Here is a 15,798-nt window from a genome sequence, read left to right on the forward strand (position 1 = left end):
TCCTTTTAGGGCTTTTTTAAAATATTAATCCATACACCCAGTTGATATTCATTCAGCATCCATTTCTCTCTGTCATTTGACCAATCCTCTCTTCCATACTAATTTTCTGTATAAGTCAAGGTTAGTTTATCATGTCCTTATTCTCTCAAATATGTTTAATTAGTCCATTCATTACCATCCCCTTCCTTCTTTTTGTATTCACAAAAATATTCCTCCATTATTCAAGAACCATTACAGATACCGTACTTGCCACAATGCTATTTTTTTTTGTGTGTTTTTCTCAATTGAGCTTTTAAGATTATTTATAGTTTTCTCATAAGCAATGACAAATGCATGTGGAAAAGTTCCTGACAATTCCTGCAATTTGCATCTATATTTCCATAGATATTTCTACAAAACTACTCTACTTTGATAATTCCAAAAATATATCACTTATGATACTGGTTATTCCCTTTTTGAAAATTCTATTCTAATTCTATACTGCTAATTCTTTACATTTATTTGTTTCGAAAACCCTAGACATATGTTTCCAGCTTGATGATATTCAGTTACTTCCTGATCTTTTAGGTCTAGCTTAATGTTTGCCTAAGGATATAAAATATTTCCTTTTTATTATTATTATTATTACTATAACCAGGTTTGGGAATTTGCAGTGCTTTCTTTACTACACATCAATTTCATCAGTCTGATATTTCGATTGTTGTTAAATTTTAATGTCACCTCCCTCTTATTCATTTTTTTGCCTCAGAAATCAGGAACCAGTCATTGGCACTGCCTGGTATTAGCCATTTGTTTAAAGTATGAACAACAAGTTTCAGGTATTATTATGTAAATATTTCATGTTATTTTGGTGACATAATCACCATTCCATTTTGTTTATCAATATGTTCATTATCTCTAGCCATGTGAGACCCTGTGTAGTGGGAATTGGCACCAAGCTACACTTTGGGCTCTTGTAGTTCATGTACCGAGCATATCGATGGTCAGATCGGTGAGACTCAGACACAAAATTATAAAAGTGATGAAAAACAAGTGCTCTTTATTAACAGGTGCTATAAACAAAAATCATGAGAAAACAAAAATACAAATCAAAATGATTTGGTTTCATTAAATAAAACCCTAGTCCTAATGACCCACCCACAGCAAAAATGACAAAAATCAGCAAAAAGCAAATATTTACAAAAATGCTGTCCTTTTTTCTTATGCCACTCAATATCAAGAAATGAAAAGAAAAATAAAGTTTAAGCTCTTATTCAAAAATAAAAAGAAATATATCTTTTTCCTCCTACCAACACACAATAATCCAGAAGAAAGAAAATCTTTATATAAAAAGAAATGTCTTTCTTTCACCTCCTTTGAAAAAGAAATCATACACTATTTACATTAAAGAAAAAAAATACTGTTAAAGTCCCCCTATCTGTATTCACGGGCTTTAACTCATGCTCACCACTCCACCTTCACTCTCTTTGATGTTCAGAAGGTTCGTCAGACACCCAACCCAGCCAAAAGACAACCCCTAGTGTTCATTCTCTGGTTTTATAGGTTGAAGGGATATTGTCCCCACTGACATCCTCTCATTCCCCAATCTCCTCCTCCAGGAACTCTCCTATTTCCTGAGGCAACTGCCAGTGTGTGCTCCGTAAGGAGCTGCCTCTCTCTTCCACTTTCATGTATATCTTTGCACTCTCTCTCTGGTAAATACTACTCTCTCCCTCATTTTAAATGTTTGCCCCGCACTTTGCTAAACTTGCACAATCGTCTTCCTTTTAACAAGACAATGCACTGCTCACATTGTCTCCTTTTCCTTTTCCACCAGCGACACAGCACAACAGGTAGCAGACCTTGCCCGATCAGATGCCGTCCAGTTCCAGCCAATTCCCAAATGCAATACCACATAAATCAGGTTTGAACCATTGAGAAGCCACGTCTCCTCCAGAGATATGACCCCCCAAAAGGTAATTGTGCCCATGATCTCGATAGCTATTACAAAAAAAAACAAAAAAAAAAAAAACAAATAAGGCTATAAATAGCTAAACTAGTGTGACAAGAGCTGCTTTCACTTTCAGTGGCACGCTGCACCACAAGCCATATTATTTATTATTATAACACTTGTTGCTGGTCACACGGGCTTGGACAGAGATTTCAATACAAGGTTTTGAATATTCAATGCTTAATCTCAAAAGTTTTGCTAGGGAATAGCTCTGTTAATTACAGATTTTGACCTCTTGGCTTTGTTATTTTGTTATTTATTTCTGTCTAATGTTTTGGTTTAGGTTACTGGCTTTTTTTTTTTTTGGATCTTCTAGCCCTGAACTCTACTGGTTAAAATTACTATTCCTTTAATTTCCTCCTTCATTTTAAATCTTCTGCTCCTTTTTATTTTGACATTTGGACTGGTCATTTATTTATTAAATTTGGCAATAATGTTACATTTGTAACACCAGTTTATTGCCTGTGTTGAGCTGTATACAATTATTTGTATGATTTCTCCTCCACTATGTATTTTGCTTTATTGGGAGATTCCTTAATCAATTCTGTATACACCAGTAACGGCACACTGCACAATAATGTGCATTGAATACACTTGACTTGAGCATTCATAGTTTTCATACTCTTTCTCTGTACGTTTAGCATTTGTTAGCTTAGAGGTTGATGCGCTTGCTGAGTAGCTCTTCTTTTCTCCGCCCTAGTGGCCCGTTTTTTCTCTTCTTTCGTCTGCATCTTTTCATGTTAAAAGTGATTAGATCATTGTTTGTGTTGCAATTACTTAGTACTTTTTCCTTTATTTTTCACTTAAGCTGCCACTTAAGTCTTCAGTCTGCCTCAAGAATGATTTAAGATATGGACAGGTAGGGGAAATGATGGTGAAGGGTTGTAGGGATGAGAACGGCGCTCGTACGTATGTGCCGCACAGCTGCCATGCATGGCCGCTGCCGAGAGTTGATTCTATAATAAAACAAAATAAAAATTAAAACAGGAATAACCCAATCATCACCCCGAAAGAGGATAGTAGACATCATGTAGTATATGTGTACGAAATTTCAGGTTTGCGAGCTACAGGCGATTTAAAATCCTGGACAGACAAATGAACAGCCATGGTAGAGTATAATATATATATATATATATATATATATATATATATATATATACAGTATGTATATATATATATATATATATATATATATATATATTACTTTTCACCATTAGAACAACAACACAAAAACATTTATTTATATATCACATTTTCATACAAATGGTGTAGCTCAAAGCGCTTTACAAGATGAAGAAAGAAAAGGTTTATATGAAACAAAAATAAGATTATGGGATACTAAGTAACAAAGAATAAAGTAAGGTCAGATGGCCAGGAGGACAGGAGAAACAAAAAAAAAACTCCTTATTGGCCACAAAAAAAAAACAAAATCTGCAGGGGATCCAATGCCAAGAGACCAACCAGCCCCCACTGGGCATTCTACCTAACTGATCTAAATCAGTCCTTATGGTTTTCATGCTTCAGAATGAAAGAATTTGATGATGATGGTCATGTGTACATCTGGTGTGTTGCCTTCATTCCATCATTGTGGGGATTGCATGGTGCCTTGATCAGTTGGTGGTGGTGTAGATCACCTCCACAGAACAAATGGAAAAAGAACATCAGAGAGCAGTAAGGATTAGTATGGATTGCGGAGCTTTGATGAAAATGATAATTCGATGTACATATAGCTTAACAAGGGTACACTAAAATGTAGCTATGAGAAAGCCATGTTTAAATAATGGGTCTTTAGCAGTTTTTAAAGTGCTCCACCATATTAGCCTGGTGAACTTCTATTGCTAAACTATTCCATATTTTAGGTGCATAATAGCACAAGGCTGCCTCACCACTTCTTTTAAGTTTAGCTCTTGGAATTATAAGCAGACTCTCATTAAACTGGAGAAATGTACTCATATTTTCTTTCCCTAGTTAAGATTCTGGCAGCTGCATTCTGCACTAGTTGCAACCGATTGATGTCTTTCCTGGGTGGTCTTGAGAGGAGTGCCTTACAGTAATAATAATAAAAGTGTAAACTAATTATTCATTATCTTGCGAAGTTATAAGGGAAACTTTTGCTACATTCCTTATGTGAAAAATTGCTCTCCTGGTAGTCTGATTAATTTGTCAATAATTACCCCTAAATTCCTTACCTTCATCTTGACTTTTAAGCCTAATGGTTCATGTTTATTTCTAATACTCTCGCTATATCCATTTTTGCCAATAACTAAGATTTCTTTTTTCTCTTTATTTAGTTTGAGAAAATTACTACTCATCCATTCAGAAACACAAGTAAGACATTGGATCAGTCAACCAAGAGAGTCAGGGTCATCAGACACTATTGATAAATACAGCTGTGTATCGTCAGCAAAGCTGTGGTAGCTCATGTTATGCCAGTTCTGTAGTTGCTATTGGCAAGGATGACTTTATCACATGTAATTATTACACTTACTACTAGAAGACACCTAATTTGCTTGCTTTACATCTTATTGTTATTACATTTATTACATGTATTTTAGCCATTATATAATCTTATTTTTACTCATTAAAGTTACTATTTTTTTCACATTGAAATTTAATTAAAGTTAACATAATATAAGCTTCCCCCATGTTCACCTTCAGTTTATAAATCTCTATATATTTGTCTATAATAAAAGATATTATCTAACATAATCATTTTTGTGTGCCATGCCATGGCATACAGTATGCCATAATCTACATATCATTGCTTTATGAATGTTAATTTTCTTTAATTCATGTATAATATATGCCAGTAAGCTGTAGGATACTGTAAGGTATCTTGACTTCAACAGTAGTGCTGTCATTGAGCATGAAATCCAGGATACTGATGACTCTAGGAGAATAATTAAAAACAGTACATAAAATGTTTTCTAAGCAATATGATAATATTTTTTAAAACAGGACATAAATGTTCAGACACAAATACCAAATGTACCCAGGGTATAGCATCACCCTTCAGTATTTCTGAGACAGTGACAAGCAACAATAGAGACATTGTACAATTTGTAATTTAAGGTTATATTACTAATAAATGAAAAGGTGGGCTCAGAAAACACATCAACATACATTGTAGGCAAATTGTTTTTAAGGTAAATTTCTATTGCATTGAAAATAATTACTTAAATCTCAGACTGTAACAATTGTAACTCTGTCCCCAAAGGTACTCCAAATTTCATAAATCACAGTCCAACCTGATATACCTGTATATATATATTTATATATGTTATATATATATACATATATATATGCATATGTACTATATATAATATATATACAATATATATATATATATATATATATATATATATATATATATATATATATATATATATACTTTTAGAATTAAATTATAAATTTGTCTTTACCCTTTTCATTATAACAGAAATTTGAGGAGATATAAATGAAGTGCTTGTACTGCATCCACATGCCTTCAAGTGGATTACAGCAATTGAGGTCCATGAGTAGTACACATCAGTTTTCTGTTTGAAGAGGTTGATGACCGTGATAGGACTAGGTCAACTGATACTGACAACAACAATGAGACTGATAACATTCAGGGCAACAACATTTTTGAGGATCAAAGAATACTGAAATGTTTTACACAGGAGAGTTCTACTAGCTGTGGAAAATAATATGATATGGCAAAATGTACCACCTACAGTCATTAGAAATAGAAGATATCTTTAGAAGACCTTCTTGAAATCCCAGGGGCTAAAATTTATTTTCTTTCTTCATATGAGAAAATGTCATGGAGTGTCTTGTGGCTGAAAAACCAAACAGCTTTCATAAACCATTTCATATTTTATCTGACCCAGAAAATAAAAATGCATGCTCAGACATTCAATAGCATCTGATAAAAGAAAATAGCAAAAGGATTTGTTTTTTTCAAATATTTTTTGAACATTGCAGGCTAGCAAATATATTGCTTTTAGTCACATATTTCTCATTGCATACATAAGATAATTAAACATATGCATAGAAATATGATTGTGACCTTGGTGTGGAGAACGGGTGTCTTAAGATGTAAGTAATAAGACCTTAGGCAAATTATTCTGAGAGGCAGGACCAGACATTAGTGATTCAGATTGATTGATTGACTTCAGATTGATGTTTTTCCTAAACAGGAATACTGAGACATGTTGATTGGTGCCTTTCCAGGAAGGTTTCAGGTGACACAAGATGCCTAGACATGAACAGCCCGAAGAAACCATGTGGAGTCATCATTTGTACTTACCATCTGCCAACTAAAGGGCAGGGTCAGGTGTAGTGACACTCAAAAGATAGACATAAGTGGAAGAAATAAGAACATAAGATATTTTGTAAACCAGAAGAAAATATTCTGTCCACAATGCTTGCTTGGCGAGTTGATCCAAAGGTGTTCTTTTGTTTTTGTATAAAGCCTTCTCTGTTTCAAGCACATTGTACAGTAGTATATTCCAGATTCACATTTTATGACGATGTGTTTATTGCTTTCCATTTTTAATGTGCATTTAATTTCTTTTTTTTTAACATGACAGGTCACATAACAAGAGAGAAAAATGTAGAAGAACATAAACTATACAGTATATATTCAGCACTACCCCCTAGAGGTAGCAGCAAAGAAGAGAATTAAAACAAAACTGAGTGCCATTACAAACAATGCCATACATCCCCTCTCTGACACACTAACACTGAGTTCTTTCAGCCAATGAGTTATTCAGCAGAAGTGTGACAACTGGAGCTCCTTTATACAAACAGCAATAGGTCTGCATAATGTCTCACTGTGACTGTAATTGCTATCTTTCACCAAGTCAGAGGTTTTTTTTACTTTTTGTTTTATATTTGTTTAGTCATTCTGGTATGTGTTCGGACCACAGTATGTCAATATATCTATCTAAGTATGTATTTATTTATTTAATGAGTTTCTGTAAAAAAAAAAAAATTCCTACTGGGGAAAAATAAAGTTCTGTCTATCTATCTATGTATGTATAGAATATGCCAGCAATACATACAGACCAAAACACAAAATAATGATATGAAAAAATGACAAACTCTACAAAAGGCAATGCAATACTTAAATGCCAAGCAATATAAAAATGCCATGAAATATAAAGACATAAATGCAATAATGAAAAAATGCCAGCCTACATGAAAAACCAAGCAATAATAAAGGCCTAAATTCAAGAACAAACAAAGCTAAGCTAACCTTCAAGAATGTAATCCAAAATTATTTGAGAGGAGAGGAGAGAAGAGTGGAGCTACAGGCACTCAATACCTCACTGAGGGAGCCTGTAAATCGCTTAAATATGGGGTGAGGTGGCAGATCCATTAGCTAGTTAGCTGCATACTTGGGAGGCTCCATCCGCTTTGGCTCAATATACAGATGAGGAGGTAGTAAATTAAATTAAAGTAAAACAATTAAGATACAAATGGGAAATTACAAAATGATCAACAAAAAGAAGTATAATAAATGAAACACAAGGAAATTAATGAAAGGAGAAGTGAAGGAATGCAAATAATACCATCCATGAAAACAAACAAAAAAATAATACAAAAAAAAAAACAAAGAACAGTAGACAAAACTGAAGTCAGGGACAACGCCCTGGCAAAATCATAACATAAGGGAAAAAAAGGGTCAGGTTTAGGATCTCTAGATATCTCAAAGAATGTTCTCTCTTTTTCTTAGGAGAAGACACAAAGTTGGCACAAGCTAGCCACACCCAAGAAGATGAGGATAAAGCAAGGGAATAGGTAGCTTCAGTGAGATGTACAACCAGACATCTTAGGACCATCTCTTCCTGTCATGTGACCCCCAGAACATGGTTAAAGTGGGAACATGGAAGAGAAATAGTAAGTTCACACCTGACCCACACCTGAAGGAAGAAGCCCACGCTATAGACAGTTCACTGTATGCCTTCTGTGGGCTTTAGCCAACAAAGACAAGGATACAGAGAACCCTTTTGTAGACCACTTATAGAGACTTATTGTGTTACTTAAGGTGACATTAAGGCTAAAATCTGTCAAAATACTGACTAGCAGGGCAGAATAATAATGTATTATTTTTTAAGAATGAAATGGTTTCAGGCAAAATCTCTTCTTGGTAGTCAAAGTGTGCCTGGCCAACAAAGATTACTTTTCTGCCAGACACAATCTTGTATACTAACTATTATGTATTATATACTGTACATACTTAATACAAATAAATTAAAAGCTCTATTATTTTAAAAGTATACTTAAAAAGTAGAGTGCAGAAATATTTTATGGATATACAGCCAGATAAAAATGGATAAATGCTAAATGTATAATGAATAGAAATGTATCCCATTGGTGTCGCCTAAAAGTAAATTAGAAAAAATCTGAACATGAACAGCTGATTGTTTCTGAATCGTTGATTTTAATACTGCTACTTTAAAAACACAGTAGCATTTGGTAGGGTAATGTTGTATGGCAGAGTTTAACAGAATCATTACACTGTCCAATAAATGTATTGATTTCACAGTTTATCTCACTTCGATTTCTGTTCAGTGTTTTGGTTAGTTGATTCAGTTAATTCAGCGGTTCCCAAACTGTGGTACGCGGAGCCTTTTCAGGTGGTACGCATCGCGGTCCCTGAAATTTAATTTATCTGTGCAAAACCCTTTATGACAAGCCTGTTGTGAGCAAAAACCAATGAAACTGTTTATATACAATAATACGTGGATTCCCAAATTTAGTGTGGTGTGAAATTTCGTCATCTGAATAAATAAAACCTATTATTCGAATCAGTATTTAGTTCATTTAACGCTACCATAATTCCGTTCCGCGGAAGTCATCTTCTACTTCTTCACTGTTTGAACTTTTGGTCACTAGATGAAAACACAACGCCGACACTATTTAGTCTTCGGTAACTCTGCCTCACAGAAACCGCTCGCGTTTGTTGTTATACGTGCACTGCCGTTGTATCGCATCATAGTCACTAGATCTAAGCACAAAGCCGATACCATTTCGTCTTCGGTAACTGCGTCACATACAGGCCGAAGGCAGAATTTAGTTTCGGGGCGGAATTTATCAATTTATGTACATGCACAAATTTTTTCAATAATTTTATGCATAATTTCTTCCAATTCTTTAACTTTTATTCAGAATTTGGGGCGGTTGTAGTCAGTGTCGTGAATTTGCTGTATATTACCTAATTAAGAATTAATCATTCATTGCAGTACTTGCTTTTTAATTTTTTTGTTAAAAATTCGGGTGGTACGCAACGCAACTCACTTAATCTCAGGTGGTACTTGACGTCCAAAAGTTTGGGAACCCCTGAGTTAATTGATTGTCCAGTTTTGACTTTGTATGTCCTTGACTTTTATGCCATCTCACGACTCTTTTGCATTGCCTTTGTAGGTGCCATCTACCATAGTGGGGTATAACATTGATTTTAGAGGCAGTTTTAGCCTTGTAACCTTTGATGTCAATTTTTACCGACACATGCTTTGAAAGAGTTTCTGTATTTTTCCAGCTGTGTTTTTCTCTTTTTAAAATGTTTTTTTTTTCAATCAAAACATTGGTTATTTAAGATGTTGTCCATGATATATGTGACATCCAAGCTTTTGGATAAATAAATAAAACAAACAAAACTACATTTGAGAATTGCTTTGGTTAGGTAATTCTTTTGTCAGGTTGATTAGGACCTTCTGCTTAATTTTTAGACAACAAATATAGCCAAACCCTAGTTACAATAACAGTTGTCTTAACTTAACTTATAGCAAAAGAAGCATTGCCTGTCCCTCATAATGCTTGTTGGTTGTATTTGTGGTCCTTCTCATTTCTCAGTCCCACCTACTACTCTGATACATGCTGGTGTGCACATACTTTTTGCTTTTGTGTTATTTTCCTGTGCTTACTAAATTATGACTGTTGAGTTTATTACAACTGCAGTTCTACAACTGAGAATTCTATTTAAGACACCTGCCGACCACTGGGTATTTGCAGTGACATTAGCAAGTGTTTGCTTTTATGTTTTTGGCTACTTTTGTTCTTTCTCCTGGTATTGGTAGCCTTTTGAAATCTTTTGATATTTTTTTAACAATTTTATTTTGCTTATCTCTTATGAGATTAACTGTAGCCTTTTTGAATGACCCTTTTGGTTTTTCATAGCTGTCACTTTGTTACAATTTGTACGTTTTCTTTGTCGATTATATTACAGTTTTGGTTTCATTATTTGGTTTATTGGAGATTATATTGTCTTGTTTAATTTATTTCATTCTTGCTGATTTTTTATTTAATAATTAACCAAATGAAGAAGAAGCATACTTTAATATATGTAAAATTTTACAAGTCATTTGATGCCATGCAAAAGACAATAGTGTAGCACAGTGATCGTTTCAACTTCTGCAACAACATTTACAGCACCACCCCACTATAATACTTAAACTAAAAACAATATTTTAGTTGTTTTAACTTTGATTCTTTTTTCTATAGTAGTCAAATTTACGCTTTAAAATCAGTCATCTGCACTGCACTGTAATATCATATAACTGTATGATCATTTTGGAATCATTGAAAAGCACGGCTTTTTCACTATTTTGCTGCTAGCAGTATTAATTACTTCTACTCATTTAATCATTTTTTCAAATGAAATTTTATAGCCCTTTAGATTTGTCTCATGTACCATGTCTGGAAGAGAAACCCAGGTGCATAGAAAGTTCTTATAAGCTTTGGTGCAATTCAGATAAAAACAAAGTTGCATTAGTGAAGTACTATTTCCTTTTAAAAACAGTACAAATTCGAATAGCTAATTAACTAGTCTATTGTAGTAGGTGATGAGTAGGTAATACTGGTCATTAAAAGTTATAAACTTTATCAGTGCAGTTAACTTAATCTTCGGCATATAGATTTTGAATGCTTATAGAGGCAGAATAGTTGATATCGTATACAGGATACCACTTGTGTGTGCTTTTAAACATTTTTGTGTCAATGAAAATGCTGATGAAAACAGTATTCAAAATGGAGATTTTTAAATAAATTCTTGATAAATTCACATGAGAAAGCCTATCTTATAGTACCAGCTTACTAATTATAAGCATTAACACATAAACAAGTAACGGTTATAAGTATGCTGTCTCATAACTCATTAGCAGTAGTTTTACGTACAAATCAATATTTTTATGATATCTGTATAGTCAAACTGACAAATATGATGTATTCACGATCACTGATAGGACCGTAACAATAATAAAATTATTTTCAGGTGCCTTTCAGGATACCCAAAAAAAAAGTAATAAAACATTAAACAATCCCAATTAAATATACATAGTTTAACAAAACTAACAAAAAACAATGTTAAAAAGATACTTTTTAAGTTTAGATTTAAAAACAGAAAGTGTAGTACAAGTACGAAGCTCCAGAGGCAAGGCATTCCACAACCTTGGGCCAGCTAGGGTAAAAGCTCTGTTATCTGCAGTGCGGAATCTGCATTGTGGGAACGTTAAGAGCATAGTCATCAGAATTAAATGAGCGTGATGGAGTATATGGACGCATTAAAGAAAACACATAAGGTAGGACTAGACCAGAAGGGACCTTAAAATATAAGAGGAAAAGTTAATATTGAATACGAAAAAAGGACAGGTAGCCACTGTAATTTTTTGAAGTGGAGGAGTAATTTTGCTCCAAGATTTTAAATTTGTGGTGACCACTGGTGCTGAATTTTGTACATATTGTAGTCTGTTTAGGTTCTGAGCAGAAACACCAAACAACCCATCCATCCATCCATCCATTTTCCAACCCGCTGAATCCGAACACAGGGTCACGGGGGTCTGCTGGAGCCAATCCCAGCCAACACAGGGCACAAGGCAGGGAACCAATCCCGGGCAGGGTGCCAACCCACCGCAGGACACATACAAACACACCCACACACCAAGCACACACTAGGGCCAATTTAGAATCACCAATCCACCTAACCTGCATGTCTTTGGACAGTGGGAGGAAACCGGAGCGCCCGGAGGAAACCCACGCAGACACGGGGAGAACATGCAAACTCCACGCAGGGTGGACCCGGGAAGCGAACCCGGGTCTCCTAACTGCGAGGCAGCAGCGCTACCACTGCGCCACCGTGCCGCCCACCAAACAACCCATATGTAAAAATACAGTAAGTATTTTATATGGCCAGATACTAAATTAGTATATGTTACCATTAAGAATTTTATAGTATAAGTAGTACATGTCCTATACGAGGGGGGACCCAAAAATAACCGGAATTTTGTTGTTGTTAGGTTATTTATTTATTTCTGGTTATTTTTGGGTCCCCCCTCATATTTGTCATGCCCTTTCCTTATAGGACATAGTTTATTACTTGCAAGGTTATAGCCACTTTCTTAGAAAATCTCACGTATGAAATTAATATATGGCATATATGTAACATACTGCATATAAATCTAAAAGTAAATCTTATAAAATGCTTTCCATATAAGTACATAATTTACTATACTTTTTTGTAAGATATGTGATTCTTAGAATTGAATTAACATGTCTTATATGAAAGGCCATATGAATGTTAAAGCATTGTCACAAGGGGACTAAATTAACTTGTGCAGATAAAGATGTAATAAAACCTGTGATTTTTAAAGTAAAATTGCCCATTTTCCTTATAGTACCTAGGGCTGAAATCATTATAGCCTCTGCTTTTTTTTACTATTGATTGTAAGAAAATTTTCAGTCAGCCAGTGCCTCACATCAGTCAAACAGGTGACCAATGCAGGAGATGGTAATGTTTGTATGTAGATAGACCTGATTGTCATCAGTATAACAGTGACACTGTAAGCCATGGTGTCTAATAATGGCACAAATAGGAAGCATATAAATAATAAACAGTAAAGGACCAAGTACTAATCCCTGAGGGATACCATGAAACAGATAAGATGGGTCAGACCTAAAACAACACATTGCTGTCAGTCTGTAAGGTATGATTTAAACCAAGCAAGAGCACTTCTAGTAATGTTTAATTCATGCTCAAGTCCAGACAAAAGAACATCATAATGCACTGAATAAAAAGCAGCAGTGAGAACTAAAGACATAATATGTGCTAAAAAACTTTGATCTGCTGCAACCAGGAGATCATTAGTCTCACTGAGCAGTGCAGCGTCTGTACTGTGATTGGTCTTAAACCCAGACTGAAATTCCTGAAACAGATAATTTGAGAAAAGATGGTCTTTCAAGTCACCCTCAACAGCACATTCTAAGATTTTATTATAAAATGGGAGAACAGAAATAGGACAATAGTTTTTAAAGTCCTGTGGGTCAAGACCATGTTTTTAAAGATAGGTGTAAGAATTGCCATCTTGCTGAAAGGGACCAGTCCGGTAAAATGATGGTATTGAAAGGGAGAAGAAAAGGTAGAGTAGCCGTAATCAAGAAGAAAGGTAGGGATCCAGAAGACAGACAATACACTTACGAACTATGGGTTCATCCAACAGTGTAAAAGTAGATAAACAGGTATTGATTAGGGTAGAAAATGAAAAAAGTTCTGTCAGAGCATTTGGCTCATTCTGAAACTCTGAATAAATCAGACCTATATTGTTATTAAAAAAAGACAGAAATTCCTGAGAGAGGTTAGAAGAAAGAATCAGGAAAATTATTTGCAGGTTTGAAGAGCTTATTAACAGTAGAAAAACGTGTTCTTGGATTATACTGACCACGTACTGTACTTTTTGTATAAAAATCAGTCTTGGCTTTCTGTAGGACCTGTTTATAGAGAGCAACATGTTCCTTATAGGCAAGTGAGATAGATAGAGGGCCCATAGCACACAGTAACATTTTTAAACTAGTAGCCTGCTTAGGTGTCTGTCCTTAGAAGCGTCAAAATGCCACCATAGTCTCTCTTTGAGCCATACATATGCAGCATGGTGGAATGGGCATTAGAGTACCAATCATGTCATCAAATGGGGTTGAGTGTTAATTCTGATAGGCAACGATAAACAGTAGTGAGGTTAACTTATCAGTTTTGATCTTAACTGATCTTGGGTGCTTCCATGATCCTTTTTCTCTAATGTTAAAACTCTTTTAAGATGTACTGTATATCACAAAATTGTTGTTACTACATTGCTTGTACATGGCATACTACATTAAATACTATTTTAACACCCCTACATTAAAAAAAATCTGGCTACAAAATTCAAGTAAATTCTTCATTAATATTATAAAAGTTGTATTCGTGAAAATGTAAAGTCATAACATTATTAATCTTTAGAAAAACATATTTACTAGCACATTTATTAAAATGGACTTAATGTTACAATGTATCAATCATGTCATGCATTTTTCATCCCATGTTCATCAGATATTTCTTACATGTTGCCTTTTTACATTGGACATTCTAGCTCTTACATCCCTCTTTCTTTGTGTTTCTTGTTGCCATTCTTTGTTGGACATTCCAGCCATGTTTTGAACGATATGATGCATAGAAGTACAAGGCACGGATTACTATGTTATCTGCCCTCTGTTCATTGGACAATCCTGCTGTCATGTGGACGCCAGACAACATCACACCCGGCCAAGGGCACAGACATCTGTGCACAGACTGCTTCATATGTTTAGACATAAACCTTCACAAGAACCCCTATAAGTTCTGCCACCTGCTGGCAGAATTATATTAGAGATCAGAAAATGAAACATGAGTCAACACATTAGGCTGCATCTGCAAGCAAAAAGTCTACAAATTGAGACATCAAACTGAAAGCACTAAACCAACAATCTTTGTCTGAATTTCACAAAGTAGATGTTTTTTAACCGAGAAACTAGCAAAGAAACAGTGTTTTGATTCATATTTGCAGTCTCAAATAAAGGTGCTAAAATTTATACTGATAACATTCCATGCAAAATGACATCATGGGAGATTGTGAAAATATCAACAACTTTAAAATGAAGTTGGAAAAATAACATAAATGATGTGACTGATGATGTGGCACGGTAGTGCAGTTGTAGCGCTGCTGCCTTTCAGTAAGGAGGCCAGGGTTTGTGTCCTGGGTTTTCCCTGTTTGGATTTTGCATATTCTCCCCATGTATGCATGTTTTTTTCCAGGTTCTCCAATCTCCTGCCACAGTTCAAAGACATACAGGTTAGGTGATCATTAATTGTCCCTAGTTTGTGGTTGGAGTGTGTGTAGATGTATGTGTGTTCACCTTGCGATGGAGTGGTGCCCTGTCCAGAGTTTGTTCCAGCCTTGCGCCCTATACTAGTTGGGATTGGTTCCAGCACACTCCCACAACCCTGTTCAGGACTCTTTGGGTTAGAAAATGACCAACTGACTGACTGAAAGATGTGAATTCTACATTCTAAAGCAATTTCACTCCAACCAGTTCCTTAATGAGAAGCCGATTCTTGCTGTTAATTAAACCCATTACTTAATTCCATGGCTTGCTGCTGCCCTTATTCTGCTACAGTAGACATTTCCCAAACTGTTGATTTTCTGTTTCTGATTATATACCTGAGAGATCAACCTTACCGAGGCCATCACCTTTCTTTATGTTCAGATAATGTGGTTAGCTGGTCACCTGTTTGCTCGTTTTGTGTCTCATTATTGTTTGGCTGCTAATTAAGGAAAAAAAAAGAACTAAGGGAGTCAAGTTAATCAAAACTAAGGCAGAACAAGTTAATTAGCAGCACAAACTGGTCACTAATTAAGAAGATGGTTAGAATGAAAACCTGTGTCCCTCCAGGCCCGGAGTTCGACACCCCTGTACTAACTAAACATGTCCTCCATGAAACACAAGGAAGGGTTGATTGAAAAAAAAAATTTCAATAC

This window comes from Erpetoichthys calabaricus, chromosome 4 (genome assembly GCF_900747795.2).
Source record: "Erpetoichthys calabaricus chromosome 4, fErpCal1.3, whole genome shotgun sequence".
In the NCBI taxonomy this organism is placed as follows: Eukaryota; Metazoa; Chordata; class Cladistia; order Polypteriformes; family Polypteridae; genus Erpetoichthys; species Erpetoichthys calabaricus.